The sequence below is a fragment of the Aotus nancymaae genome, unplaced genomic scaffold, assembly GCF_030222135.1.
Source record: "Aotus nancymaae isolate 86718 unplaced genomic scaffold, 86718_ANA_hifiasm-v0.15.2.pri h1tg000059l, whole genome shotgun sequence".
NCBI classification, from domain to species: domain Eukaryota; kingdom Metazoa; phylum Chordata; class Mammalia; order Primates; family Aotidae; genus Aotus; species Aotus nancymaae.
The window spans coordinates 13343585-13358163 of record NW_026988473.1 but is presented as its reverse complement, the minus strand read 5'-3'; positions in this window follow the sequence as shown (position 1 = coordinate 13358163).

Below are 14579 nucleotides of genomic sequence, written 5' to 3'. Positions count from 1 at the left end.
AAAATTATCAGATGCACTCCATTAAGCATTTGTAATTATCTAATTATATAATTTCACTGAAAAAATGTCTCTTTTTTATGTGTCTCTCTCACACACCTACACACATAACATAATAGATAAAATCATGAATGCATTCCTATAAATCATAAAAAAATAAAGTCTACAGTGCAAGCTCCATCTGACAGTTCCTGATGGATGCATTTTTCACCAACCTGAGAATGAAGAGAAATATCTCCAATAAGGATGCAGAGTTGAAAAGTGCATGCTGTATATGGGAACAGTAAACACCTTCAACCTGACACAGAGAAACTGAGGTAAGTGCAAAGGAGAAGCCTCCCTTAAGCGCTTGCCTTAGAAAGCAAGGAGCAATTAAGAATTTTTCCTTAGTAATGAACCTGTGGGAAGTACATCTCTAGAGAAAAAGGCATCTGTTGAGTGTGTGGGCATTTTTGGTTAGAGTTTTCTAAAATTTTATATTCCCCCAAACTCCAGTTATTTTGAATGGGTACTACAGTCAAATAAAATTTGGGAGGGGATTTGTATCATACTAAATTTGTTTATGGAGTTACCCAAACTGTATATATAAATTTCATGCTCTATACTTCATGTTCTCTGCCACTTGGGTTTTCCAGGGAAGATGGGTCAAACATTATTTCCTATAATTAAGATTATAGCACATCAAAGCAGAAAAAACTATTTTCTTCAATTCCCTCATTTTATAAATAAGGAAACAAATAGTAGTAATAATAATAACAGCAATAATAATGACTTTTTAAAGTAACACACACTGGCTACTCATTTAATTATTGTAACTCAACTCTGTAGCAATTATTATCACTCTCATTTTATAGACAAGAAACTGAGTCTTTCAGAAATTCAATGACTTGATCAATGTCATACTTTCGATGAATCAAGAACTAGATTCCTGATTCCAGAATTTGTATCATTAACCATCTCATCCTTTGGTTCAACAAGTAACCACTACAAGAAACGAGACCAAATTTATTATGTCCTAATCCTAAAAGACTCTCATTTTCATTACCATGTACATGATGCATTATATCACGGTCTTCATGGGCTTAAGAGAACACAAACATGTTTTTTGTATAGCCAAAAAATTGTGGATTGTTTCAGTGTTATATGCAGTTGATCACTTTACTTGGGTGTCTGAAAATTTTCTCCCATAGCTCAAAGGTGTTCCCTCTTCTGCCCTCCCACTGAGCTACATTAACACCAGCCATGTTTACATTCCTACAAACAATGTTGATTATCATTTATTAAGTAGTGGAGAAAATGGCTGGTTTCTCCTCACATCCATTTTTCCTTCTCCATGGTAATATAGTTTTGATTAAAGGGCCGTTAACTGTATTGCCCCAGCCCTGCCCCAGTATTTATAATGGTATTTGGCACATGGTAGGTGTTCACCAAATATTTGTTAACTAAAGAAAATGGTTAAAGTGGTTGAGTTTTCAATTGTTGAGTACATAGATAGGAGAGATACACATCTAAGTACACTTAAGTACTTCTCAGGATAATGTTGGATGTTTCAGACACAAAATGAAGTTGTAGGGTAGCATGGAAGAACCTTGGTTAAGACTGTGCAAATTGGAGCGCTCAGTGCATCTAGAGAGAACAATTGTGCTACCTATTGCCAGGAGTTTACTATCCACACAAGTCATGGGCCTCAAATAACAAAGGGTAACCTGCAGATCTCTGAACACAGACTGCTTTTCAATTGCAAATTAACTAATTTTTGTCTGTACTACTATTGTGTTAGGTTTAATTTTTAAGGTCAGTCTCTACAAGACACTAAATAGCCTCATGTGATTTTTCTGAATTTTATGTTGTAAACGAGCTTATCGGTTACTGTGAAAAGCTAGGAGAGCCACTTGTTTAGCACAGAGAAATCCAGATAAGACTCATTCCACATGCAAAGTAAGCTTTTCTTCTTCTAGTCCTAATTAAAGTCCTCTCCAGAACAGAAAGAAGGTAACTTAACTCAAGAGTTGCTTACTTGAATCATGCAAGTAGTGTCTTCTCTTAAACACATCCTGGAGGCTCCCATGTAAAATTAATAATCTTTACTCCTGCATTTTGACAGCCACTAGTCCATATTGCTCATATAGTAGCTATCACATTTTATTATAGTTCATTTTAAGTTACACATTTCCCTAAATATTTTCCTAAATTGTATAAAACCTAAATTGTATCTGCATCCTGACCACCGCAGGCACATGCTCTCGGGTCCTTCTGAGGGCTGTGTCATGGGCCACAGTCATTCATATTTGGCTCAGAATAAATTGCTTCAAATATTTTACAAACTGACTCTTTTTGCCTTCCTGACAGAATTACTTCTTAATTGTCATGCCTCTTAATACCATCAAAATGGAAATTAAATTTCTATGTGAAATTTGGAGTCAACATTCAAACCACGGCACATAGCCATGTGAATATGGAGGCAGAGATTATTATCATGCTGCCGCAAACCAAGAAACGCCTGGAGTTATCAGAAGCTAAAAGAAGAAACAAAGGATTCTCCTCTTGAGATCAGAAAGGAGGATGGCCTTGTAGAAATCTTTATTAGGGGTTTCTAGCCTCCAGATCTGCTCGAGAACACATTGTTGTTGTCTTAAGCCATTCAGTGTATGGTACTTTGCTGTGGCAGCTAAAGAAAATTGATACTTTACTCTTCAGTTTGAAACTGTCATTTATATGAGCCCTTATTAGTCTCCTTGTCTAAAGCCTAGGAAGGTGGGCTGTTTTTCCTTCGCCTCTGGGACTTCTTCAAATGGATCTAACTCTTGGATTGTGGTTTTTCTATATCTCAACTGGATTTAGAATGCTACCTAGTAATGATGGAGACAGCGGGCAGAGAAATTCTAGACAGATGGGGCAGGTCCCTAGCGAATTCCCACCCTCAAGCTGAAAAGCCCGACACTATGCCCAAAGTGAGAACTTACATCCATGTTTTTCTGCTCAAGTGTTGCCTTTTCTTAAATCATTCATGGCCCTTCACTTCCCCATCGTGTGCATGTAAAGACCCCAGACTCAGCAGGCAGAGAGGAGAAGCAGCTGCATGTTGGGGACTACAGCTGGATGTCAGAGAGAAGTGGCTTGTCTTCAGAGGGACAGCTTGATGATGTAACTTTGGAGAAGAATCCAGCCAGAGTGGGCTGGACTTCAGGGGAAGATTACCTACCGTCCCCATCCTCTTCTCAGCTCCCCTTCCCACTGAGAGACATTTTCACTGGTAATAAAATCTTCTGCATTTACCATTCTTCAATTCACTTGTGTGACTTCATATTTCCTAGACACTAGACAAGAACTCAAGAACCAGCTATTTTTGTTTTTTTGGTTTTTTTAGTAGAGATGGGATTGGTTTCTTTCTTTATTGCATATGGCTTCTTTCACTCTAGTCTCTATTTTTCCTATTGCCTACTACTGTCACAAAAATTCTTAGGCTAGAGTTTGAAAGAAAATTAATGGAGGTAAAAGGAATCTCTTTATTTTCTGATTTTCATTAAGATGTCATTAAATGTCTTTTTCTCCATTAAATATGACAGTGACTACTACTAATTTGTGACAGATTGTCTTTATTATTATGCTGTTTTCTTATTTCTGTTTTCCTTGGAGCTTTATTTATGGTGAGAGGTTAATTTTTATCAAACACTTTCTAAAAAAAATGTATGGGGAAAACAATGAAATTCTTTCTTTTGTCTCATTAATTTTTTGAATCACACCACTAAGTTCAAACAATGAAAATGCATCTTTAATTAGAATAATCTTTACCTTTATAAATACCAGGCAAATAAATATAGGGTCTTAAAAATAAATTTTTTTAAAATACTTAATTCTATCAGATAGTGATAGCAGCAGGAGGCAGACTAAAGCTAAGCAGATAGGGGAGGGTTCTCAGTGAAACTGTACCTCTAAGCCAAACACAATTTAAAGCCTGAAAGCCAAGCTACAAGTCAATTCCATGAACCAGATTAAGAACTTTTCTTCCTGTTTGACATGCTTTACTCTTATTCATCTTCACTCATCATCTATTTTACATATACCTACACTTCCCTAATTGTTATCTTACACTGTCATGCCACCTTTGAGTTGTGCCTTTGTTTTAACATTTTTTGCATACTTACAAACCAATCAGCACACTCTCCCCTATTCTGAGCCCATAAAAGCCCTGGACCCAGCCACAATGAGAAAAACCAGCCAACTCACGGGTGGGAGACACCCCCTCACACCCATATCCCCTCTCTGCTGAGAGCCATTCTGCAGCTCAATAAAATTTTTCTTCACTCATCTTCACCCTTCAATTGTTAGCATACCCTTATTTTTCGTGGACACAGGATATGAACTCAGGAACAACTGAACACCGGTACAAGCTATAACACAGACAGGCTGAGTTGGTGGGGTGTCTCCAGCAGCAGGCCCAGGGCTGAACAAAGCCTGAGTGTGGGGGCATTGTGGACTGTGGAGGTCCCTGGATAGCAAAGTAGTCTAGAAAAATCATGAGCCAATAGTATTATTAATATCTATCTTTTCTCTCTAACAATATATTTTCTGCTGCTAATATATGAGCATTATTGAAAATATAATCATGTTTGCTAGTATGGACCATTGCTAATACATAGGCTGTGTGCTTGGCTAATATACTGGCATTGTTATAATAACTTTTCACAAATTCTATCAACTGACCCTTTATAATAACCCCTGATTTCAAATTTCAATATTAATAATATATATTTTTTTCTGCTCTCTATTTACATGTGAATAAATTAAGGTAGAAGCAAGACTAGGTGCTCAATGTCACACAAGTTGTTTAAGTTTGAAACAGGAAATATAGTTTTCTCCCCCACCTCCCCTACATCAATCACATCAATCTTTTAACCATTTGTTGCAGAGATTTCTATATTAATTTTTTCTTTTATTTCTAATTTTCAACTCATACATCAGCTTTGTTTCTCTTCTCAATTTTTGGAATTTAATTTCAAATGCACCTAGTTAGACTCTTTCTTATTTAATTGCAAAGTGGTATAGTGCTGTGCATGAGTAATGCTCTGCACGTGACTTAATTTGTGAGCAAATACACACAGAGACAATTATGGCCCTGATGTTTTAAACTGCAAAATCAATATTTTCTTTTAAGAAAGTTTATTTTAGTAGCTTTTACAAGAGTGATTTATTTTGATATGTTTTGATACAATATTTGTTTTGCAATATTTGTCACCTGTTATATTTCTAGAAAATCATTAGACCGTAGTCAAGTATTTTGTCTTATTTCAGCACATAATTTATACTCTCAAATATGCAGTGACCAATGATCTGCCCAACTGTTGAAGCTCATAAATCATCAACTCCATCCAAGCTATGCAGATGTGGCATATACTTTGTTATATTACCAGCATGTATTTCTCCATAGTTGATATTTATATCCTATCTACTTGTGAGTAGGGCTTTAACTGGTTGTCTGTCTTGCATTTCTTTGTTCAGGAATTACTTTCCTTTAATGCATTCTAATAGGAAATTCTTACCATAGAACATGTCAAAATTTTTTATTGTGATAAAAGTTGTAGTTTGCCATTGAATGTAAAAAATATTAATTGGTGATTATATTCCCGAATAATTTTATACAGATTAATATGTACTAGCTCATCAAAGAATTTAACAGCTCCAATACGAAGGAGTTAGTTTAGCAATTATATTTATAGCCAGGCTTAAAAAATTCAGAGTACATGGAAAAATTAAGAAAAATGCCATTTTATGTAACTGCCATTCTTCCTCTGTTGCTTTTAATTAAATAATTGCTGATCATTAGGTAAAGAGAAAGGAAGTCAGAGTTTGCTTCAGCATTGATGATGAAACTGTCTCTCTGGGTCTCATTACAAACTTCTTCATTGCAAACACAATTCCTTACCGTAATTACTATAAAAAGTTGATTTATTACTAATCAGTTTCCAAGGGCCTTATTAAAATGATTGGTTTCTCAGCTTTTTCATGGGGACATATTAACTGAAACCAATCTCAATAAACACAAAGTTTCAACTTTTTCATTAAGATTAATGAATATGCAGTTTAGTTTGCAAGTGTCAAAATAATTATCTGCTTCCTCAGGGATGGCCATTTCCTCTACCTTGAAGCACCTTCCTTTGGGGGACAAGGTATTTTAGTAGGAAGAGAAGAGGATTTGGAGCCAGACCTAGGTTTGTACCCAGGCTCTTCTATTTACCCATGCACTCTTGGGAACGTTATAAACTCAGAGCCTCAATTAAGAAATGAAAATACTACTTACAGCAGAGGCGTATTTTAAAACTTACACTTACAGTGAATATAAAATTACTTTGCAAACTAGAAATTAATAATATATGGATTATGAGTAAAATTATAACACTAATGTGTTATAGTGTTAGATCACTAATAATATATGGATTATGAGTAAAATTATAACACTAATGATAATGACAATGATAGTGCTAACATTTACTCACTGCTTATTCTATTCAACACAAGGTGCTAAAATATTTATGTGTATTATATCATTAATCTTCATAAAAACACCAAGATATAGGTAAAATGAGCCCACATTTTGGATAAGAGGCTCAGATCAGATAATTTAAACACCTTGCCTCAAGCTACAGCTGATAAATGTGTTAGCTAGAACCCAGATGCAAATATAGAATGGATTTTTTTTTTTTTTGAGACGGAGTTTCGCTCGTTACCCGGGCTGGAGTGCAATGGTGCAATCTTGGCTCACCGCAACCTCCGCCTCCTGGGTTCAGGCAATTCTCCTGCCTCAGCCTCCTGAGTAGCTGGGATTACAGGCACACGCCACCATGCCCAGCTAATTTTTTGTATTAGTAGAGACGGGGTTTCACCATGTTGACCAGGATGGTCTCGATCTCTTGACCTCGTGATCCACCCGCCTCGGCCTCCCAAAGTGCTGGGATTACAGGCTTGAGCCACCGCGCCCGGCCAGAATGGATATTTTTAACAACTATGTGCTTATTCTCTCCCTTTCTATTTTTTCAGAATGTATTCTAAGACACTCAAACATGAATTATGATTGTGTCTCAGTAAACTAACAAATTTGGCATTCTCATGTTATTTGTAATGATAGGATAAACATTGTACTCAAAATATAGATAAGAGACAGATAGATATATACATACACACCTACATACATACATACACAAGACAGAAATTCTTTGCTTGGCCAAACTTTTGTGTGGTTCTTGAGCCTTTTCCTCAGCCCATCTATGCACTTGTTTGAAAAATTCAATTTTAGCAAATAACCCTGCTAAGTCAGTTTAGCAAGAATCCCCTAACCCCTGATATATGATCGCTTTCAATACCTGATCAGGTTCTTTATCTTCCACCGTCTCCTACGTGATAGCTGATCATGCTGGCCTGTTTTCTGCAAGAATCCTGGTTGGTTTAGCCAGAAGCTCCTTTACCGATTATGTTTCTCCTGGTCATTTTCCATTCACTGACCCCGACTCTACCCCCTGGCTCTACATTTCTACTTCCCATGCTCTACTGAGAGCTCAGCTCAGACTCTCTCCCCTGCTGCAAGACTCCACTGCAGTCATCGCTATATCTATGCCAGTGGTCCTGAATAATTTCTTCCTTACTGTGCTTTAACAAGTGTCATTAGATATGTTTTTTTTCTTTAATACATGCACACACTTATGCATATATTATTAAATTCCTTAAATAAGACTATCAGTCTTCTAACTATGAATCCCAGTAGCACAATCCAGGGAACAGTAAACTAAATGCAGAAATATCCAAATGTTAACATTTTAAAAAAATTGTATACACACAGACTATAATGTGTGTGATTTTTTATATTTTGAATTTTATTCTGTTTTTATTAATTTTCCCACATATCAGCCTCTTTCAAAGTTGCCACATGGTATTTCATTGTGTTAAACCCCTATGTCATTGAAGGACCTTTTGAAAATGCTACTTCTAATTATATCAATCCTATATATCTGGCTGGTGCAAAAGTAATTGCAGTTTTGGACCACGAATTTTAAATCATTGTAACTAGGCTCAAGCACATTTTTACTAAACAAAATACGAACAATCACAGTCAACACATTTTTGCCAATGAGACATAAAGTTGCTTATTCCCGTACCATAAAAATTTGTGCTTTGGGATTCGACAAACCCTGGGAAAGCATTTTCTGCATCCTGTTGGTTATGGAAGCGTTTCCCCTGCAAAAAGTTGTCAAGATTCTTGAACTAGTAGTGGATTGGTGAGAGGTCAGGTGACTATGGTAGATGAGGCAAAACTTTATAGCCCAATTCGTTCAACTTTTGACGTGTTTGTTGTGTGATGTGCAGTTGAGCATTGTCGTGGAGAAAAATTGGAGACTTTCTGTTGATGAATGCCAGCTGCAGGTGTTGTAGTTTTTGGTACATCTCGTTAATTTGCTGCACATATTTCTCAGTTGTAACTATTTTGCTGGGATTCAGAAAGCTGAAGTGGATCAGGCTGGCAGCAGACCACCAAACAGTGACCATGACCTTTTTCTGGTGCAAGTTTGGCTTTGGAAAGTGCTTTGGAGCTTCCTCTCAGTCCAAACACTGAGCTGGTTGTCACTGGTTGTCATATAAAATCCACTTTTAATTGCACATCACAGTCCAATTGAGAAATGGTTCATTGTGTGGAATGGGAATATGACACTTCAAAATGATGATTTTTTTTTTTTTTTTTTTCGCTCAGCTCATGAGGCATCCACTTACTGAGCTTTTTCACCTTCCAGTTTGCTTCAAACGCTGAAGGACTGTGGAATGTTCCATGCTGAGTTCTTCGGCAACTTCTCATGAGGTTGTAAGAGGATCAGCATTTATGATTGCTCTCAGTTGGTCATTGTCAACTTTTGATGGCTGGCCACTATGCTTCAAGATTCTTGTCTCCCTTGCAAAAGTTTTTGGACTACTGCTGCACTGTACATAACAAATCTCAGATTTTACAACATTTTTGTATATTGGTGTTCTCCAGGCAAAGACCACCAGGCACAAAGTGTAGTCAAAGTTGTGTTACCCTTGCTTGTTTCAAAGAGAGAAACAACAGTCCATGTAAAATAGGAGCATCTCAAAAGAGGGTTTGTGGAGGAGCTTGCTATAGAATTTGGACCTGTATTAGGTTATTTATGGGAGGATTTAAGAAAGCATGGTTTCTCTCTGTGTTGAGTATTGTTAGCATGTGGCAGCAATTCTATGATTTGGCATGTTAAATGGAAAAGGACTAAGGCTATAGTTGGTTAAAAAAAAAAAAAAAAAGGAAGCAGTTCCTCATATTAGCCAGGTGACAAGGATGTTAGGCCATTTCTGGTTTGGACAGTTTTCCTGATTTAGTCTGTTCTCCAATGTTATTGCTCAGTTATCCTGATTTTGTCTTGTTTAATCATAGTTACCCTGTAAATTTTTCTCATGTTGATGTTCTGTGGAATTAGTGTTAGATCAGACCCAACTGACAGTTGTCAGAGGATGTTTTATTCTTGAGTACATCCATGCATATGTCACTTCAAATATATAATTTTGATCATGTGAATAAAATACGAAGAGTCAATATTTTAAGCAGATAGTAGAGATCAATGAACTTAATGAAGTATTGCCTCATTTCTAAGAATGCCAATCCTGTCCATTTTTATAAAGTCTTGGCTTAAGTGCTTCATTTTTTATCAAAGGTCTTAGAATGCACCCACCCCCACCTAAATACGTAGAGATGATATTAATTCTAAAAAATTCCCAAAGCTTTAAACTATCAAGAAAAATATTAGATAAATTGCAAGGAAATTAGAGAATTATTGATCAGATTCCTGCAAAGAAACAAACCTCAATAATTCAAGCAAAGAGATGTAAACAAACATGGGAAACTGAGTACCTGGGATCTAACCATGACATTTTATTACCACCTCAGTGGCTTTAGGGACTCAAAGGGAATCAAGAGCCCATTGATATCTAGGGTGTGAGTGAGAGGTTGCCTGAAAGGAGCTGAGAACAGGGATGCCTGTAGTGCCAGAGACAGTGACAGCCATAGGCCAAGAGCAGAGAGAGAGCAGGGCTAAGGTATCTTGGCCTCTCTCTCCTCATCCCATTTAATCTTGTGTTACAGGTTCCAATTGGCTGCAACCTATTGAATCCAGCCTTCAAGTATTCCTTAGAGATGCAGTCCATGGGAATTAGTATCTTCATGTTTAGAGAAGAGCAAGAAAGAAATGTGTAAATTAGTGGTTATGTTTCTGGAGTTAGTCAAAGTCCCAGTTTCCTGGTGTGTGGCCTTGAGCAAAGTGCCTGGCCTTCCTAAACTTCAGTTTCCACCTTTGTAAATAGGGATAATAATACCTCTTATAGGGTTGCTAGGACTAAATATGCTAATATGTGAACCTCTTAAAATAGTGCTAATATGAGTATAATACTTTATAATATGAGTATAAAATATGAGTGACTATAAATAAGTTTGTCTTATTTATAATGAATATTATTACTATAGTGAATATTATTACTATGAAAGACCGTGATGTTCTATTCTTCACTCATAGATAAAATTAAGAGAGACAGTTGTGAGAGCTCAAGGAGTCTTGGTTTCCCCATCTGTTTAAATGATAATGTTAAACTAAATGATCTTAGAAGGCCAGATAGAGAATGTCGCAAATAATTAGTTGTAAGACCTTAAAAAATTAAAAGCAAGGTTTAAGACACATTTTTTTGTTTCGTCTGATTCCAGTTGTGTTTGTGTGTGCTTATATTTTAAAGAGCAAACTACTTTTAAAATGGACTGGTAGGCAAGTCAATTTTAAAATATTTGTTTTTATTTTGTATAGTAAGACCTGTGCTGGAATGCAGGGATACAGTGTTGAGAAAATTGGACATGGTCCCTGACCTCACAGAGCTTATGATTTCCTGGGAGAGACTTAAAATAAATGGCTACAGAGGAACTTATAATTATCAGCTGTGATTATTCCTTCGAAGTAGAGTTGCATGATGCTGAGGGAATGGGAAGGGAAACCCAGAATGGTTCAGCTTTCAGCAAAAGTCTTCCTGGTAAATGATGCTTGTTTGAATTCCCAAGGATTTGCAAAAGGGGTGGGAGTAGTGACAACATTTAAGGAGAAAGAAAACAATACTCTGAGTCTCGAAGCAGGAAGAAACTTGCAAAATGAGAAAAAAATGAGAAAAGCTACTATGGCTAGAATAGAAGTAAATTTGAGGGAGAGCAAGGCAGAGCTGGAGAGGAAAGTCTTAGATCATGCAGGAGCCTGAATACAATAGTGTAAAATTTCACCTTTATTCTAACAATATTTGGAAGTCATTAAAACTTTTAAAATCAATATGATTATTCAGTGGGGTTTGTGTTTCAATAAATTTATTAGAGACTAATTAAAATAATATTTTAGCCATTATAGAAAAGTTGATGTTAGTTGGGATTGGAGGATGGCAATGGAGAGGGAAGGAAAAGCATGGATAAAGTGAACATCTAAGAGGTAAATTAGATATAAAATTGGAGAAATAAGGAAGAAAAAGAAGTGAAGGATGAATACTAGTATATGACTTGCCTAGTAGGATAGACAGTAGGGATAAAGCACACAGGACAAAGACCAAAGTTGAAGTCAAGATATTGGGAACTTGGCCTTGTGAATGTAGAATTTGATTTGCTTTTGAGCCATGCAACTTAAACTCAGTATTAGGTATTTAGCTATAGCACTCTGAAGCTACGGGAATTGGTAAGATAGAGAAATAAAAGTGAGAATCATTGATAATTGAAGTTGTGGGTGTAAAAAAACAGTCTACAAAAACGAGGAACTGGAAAAACTAACAGTTGAACAGAGGAGGCCAAATCTGCAATTTGTAAGGTAAGAGAAAAACAAAGAAAATGTGATGGCGTCACACAAGACAAGGAGTGAGACATTGTACCACATTTCCAAATTTCTGAAGAAATTCAGCTAAGAATGGACAATTTTCCATTGTACATACCAATAGTGAGGCAATTGGTTAACCTAGAAAGGATTGGCCTCAGTGATAAGTGGAAAGCTGGATTTGAAAGGGCAAAGGATTATGAAAAATTGGAAGCAATAAACAGCAAGTTTTGAGAATTCTGACTATTGCTACAGATTGTGTTTTACATATACATATCTAATACATACATAATAGTTTTTCAGTTTGTAATTTGAGAAGAAACTGAATTTTACCATTAATAATAAATAATATGTTTTTCAATATTAATTAAAAAAACCTGAAATGAGTCAATAAGAGTTCTTTTTTTAGGTATACTTTTTTTTCTTTCTTTTCTTTCTTTTAATGTTTAGGTTTATGTGTACATGTGCAGGCCTGTTATATATGTAAACTTGTGTCACAGGGATTTGTGGTACTGATTATTTTGTCTCCCAGGTACTAAGCTTAGTACCCAGTAGATAATTTTTCTGATCCTCCCGCTCTTCCCACCTTCCATCTTCAAGGAGGTCCCAGTTTCTGTTGTTTCCCTCCATGTGTCCCTGTTTTCTTATCATTTAGCTCCCACTTATAAGTGAGAACATGTCATGTTTGGTTTTCTATCCCCATGTTAGTCTGCCAGGGATAATGGCCTCCAGCTCCATCTATCTTTTTTAATGGCTGTCTAGTATTATGTGGTATATATGTATCACATTTCCTTTATTCAGTCTACCATTGATGGACATTTGGGTTGATTCCATGTCTTGCGGCTGTGAATAGTGCTGCAATGAACATATGTGTGCATGTGTCTTTATGGTAGAAAGAAATACTTAATATACTACAAAATCAATGTCATCCATGATGATGTAAAATTAAAAAATAAAGGTATAATCCTTTCTATTGAAAGATACTTTTAGAAGTTGTAGAGAGACAAATCAATCAGAAAAGATAGATTCTGTGGCAAAAATGAATGAACAGTGAGAAAACATGATAATGAGATGAGATGTAGACCTTAGGATGATGAGTCCTATGTGTCTGTATATGTATATATATATACACACAGTGGTGGAGACAGATACATAAGTAAGTGAATTCTGAGGAATACGTAAAATTATTTTCATTAAAGACAGTATAACGTACACCAGAAAGATTTAATAAATTTTCCAGATTCACCTAGATAGAGGTTGAAATGGATAGCAACGGTTCTGGTTTTCTTGTCAGCTTTTGGAGTATCTTAGTTTTATTTGTGGTTCTGATTCCATCTTGCTTATTAAAAAAGATATCTTCAAACATTTACTGCTTACCCAACAGTTTACTGAACTCTTCACATATATTAACTCATTCAGTAATCTCAAAGACGTGACAGAGAAGGTATAATTTTACTTCATTTTAAAATTGAGGAGGTTGAGGCTCAAAAAGTCATAGACCTTTTCCCAAGATCTCATTAGTAAATTACTCAGGATTTATGTGCTCATTTCATTATTTCACAAAACTTGATTATTAATAAAAATGAACTGTTATGGTTTATTATATCATTTCCAGTAGTAGATCACACACTTGCCCTCATGGATTATATGATTAGTATGTTTGAAGTATGGTTGTCTCAGGAATACAGATAGTTTGAAGGACTAAAAAAAATCTCCAGTGTAATTTGTCCAGCTCCTCTCACATTGAGAGAAAGATAGGAGGAAACATCAAGCTTTCAGATACCTCTAGAGGTTCAAGTTTAGATCCAATGGGACCTAGGAACTAATAGATCATCCGAATAGCTTCCAAATGAGCTCATTAGGAGTCAAGATCACTGCTAAGCAGGTAAGTGAGTCTGTATATGGAGCCAACAGGCATCCCTCCACTCATGCTCCAGATCCTCATCAGAAGCCTCTCTCTTTGGTGAGTGTAGGGTGTTAAATGGATTCAGACTGCATCCTAACTGTGTTTCCTACCTTTACACTGTCTGCTTTTCCAGAACTGTCTAAAGGATATCTGTTTGTATTTAAAATACTTCATTATTTGTATTCAAAATAATACTTCATTGGCCGGGCGCGGTGGCTCACGCCTGAAATCCCAGCACTTTGGGAGGATTAGGCAGGTGGATCACAAGGACAGGAGATCAAGATCATCCTAGCCAACATGGTGAAACCCCGTCTCTACTAAAAATAATAATAATAAAAAAAATTAGCTGCGCGTGGTGGCAGGTGCCTGTAGTCCCACCTACTCTGGAGGCTGAGGCGGGAGAATTGCTTGAACCAGGGAGGCAGAGGTTGCAGTGAGCCGAGATCAGACCACTGCACCCCAGCCTGGGCTACAGAGTGAGACTCCGTCTCAATAATAATAAGAAGAAGAATAAGAATACTTCATTAATCCTCAGTTCTGTCTCTCTGTCTCTCTCTCTTTCTCTCTCTCCCCCTTATGCACACACACACGCGTGCACGTACACACACACACACACACACAGTCTCTCTCTCTCTCTCTCTCTCTCTCTCTCTTTTTAAATGACGACATGCTAAGCTGACCAGAAAACCTCTTAGGAGTTACCATGCCTTCTGCAGTAGTTCCCACAAATAAAGAGTTGTTACTTTATGGACGATGGAGGAGAGATAGGTGCAGATGTGATTTACTGACTAAAATTCTTTCAA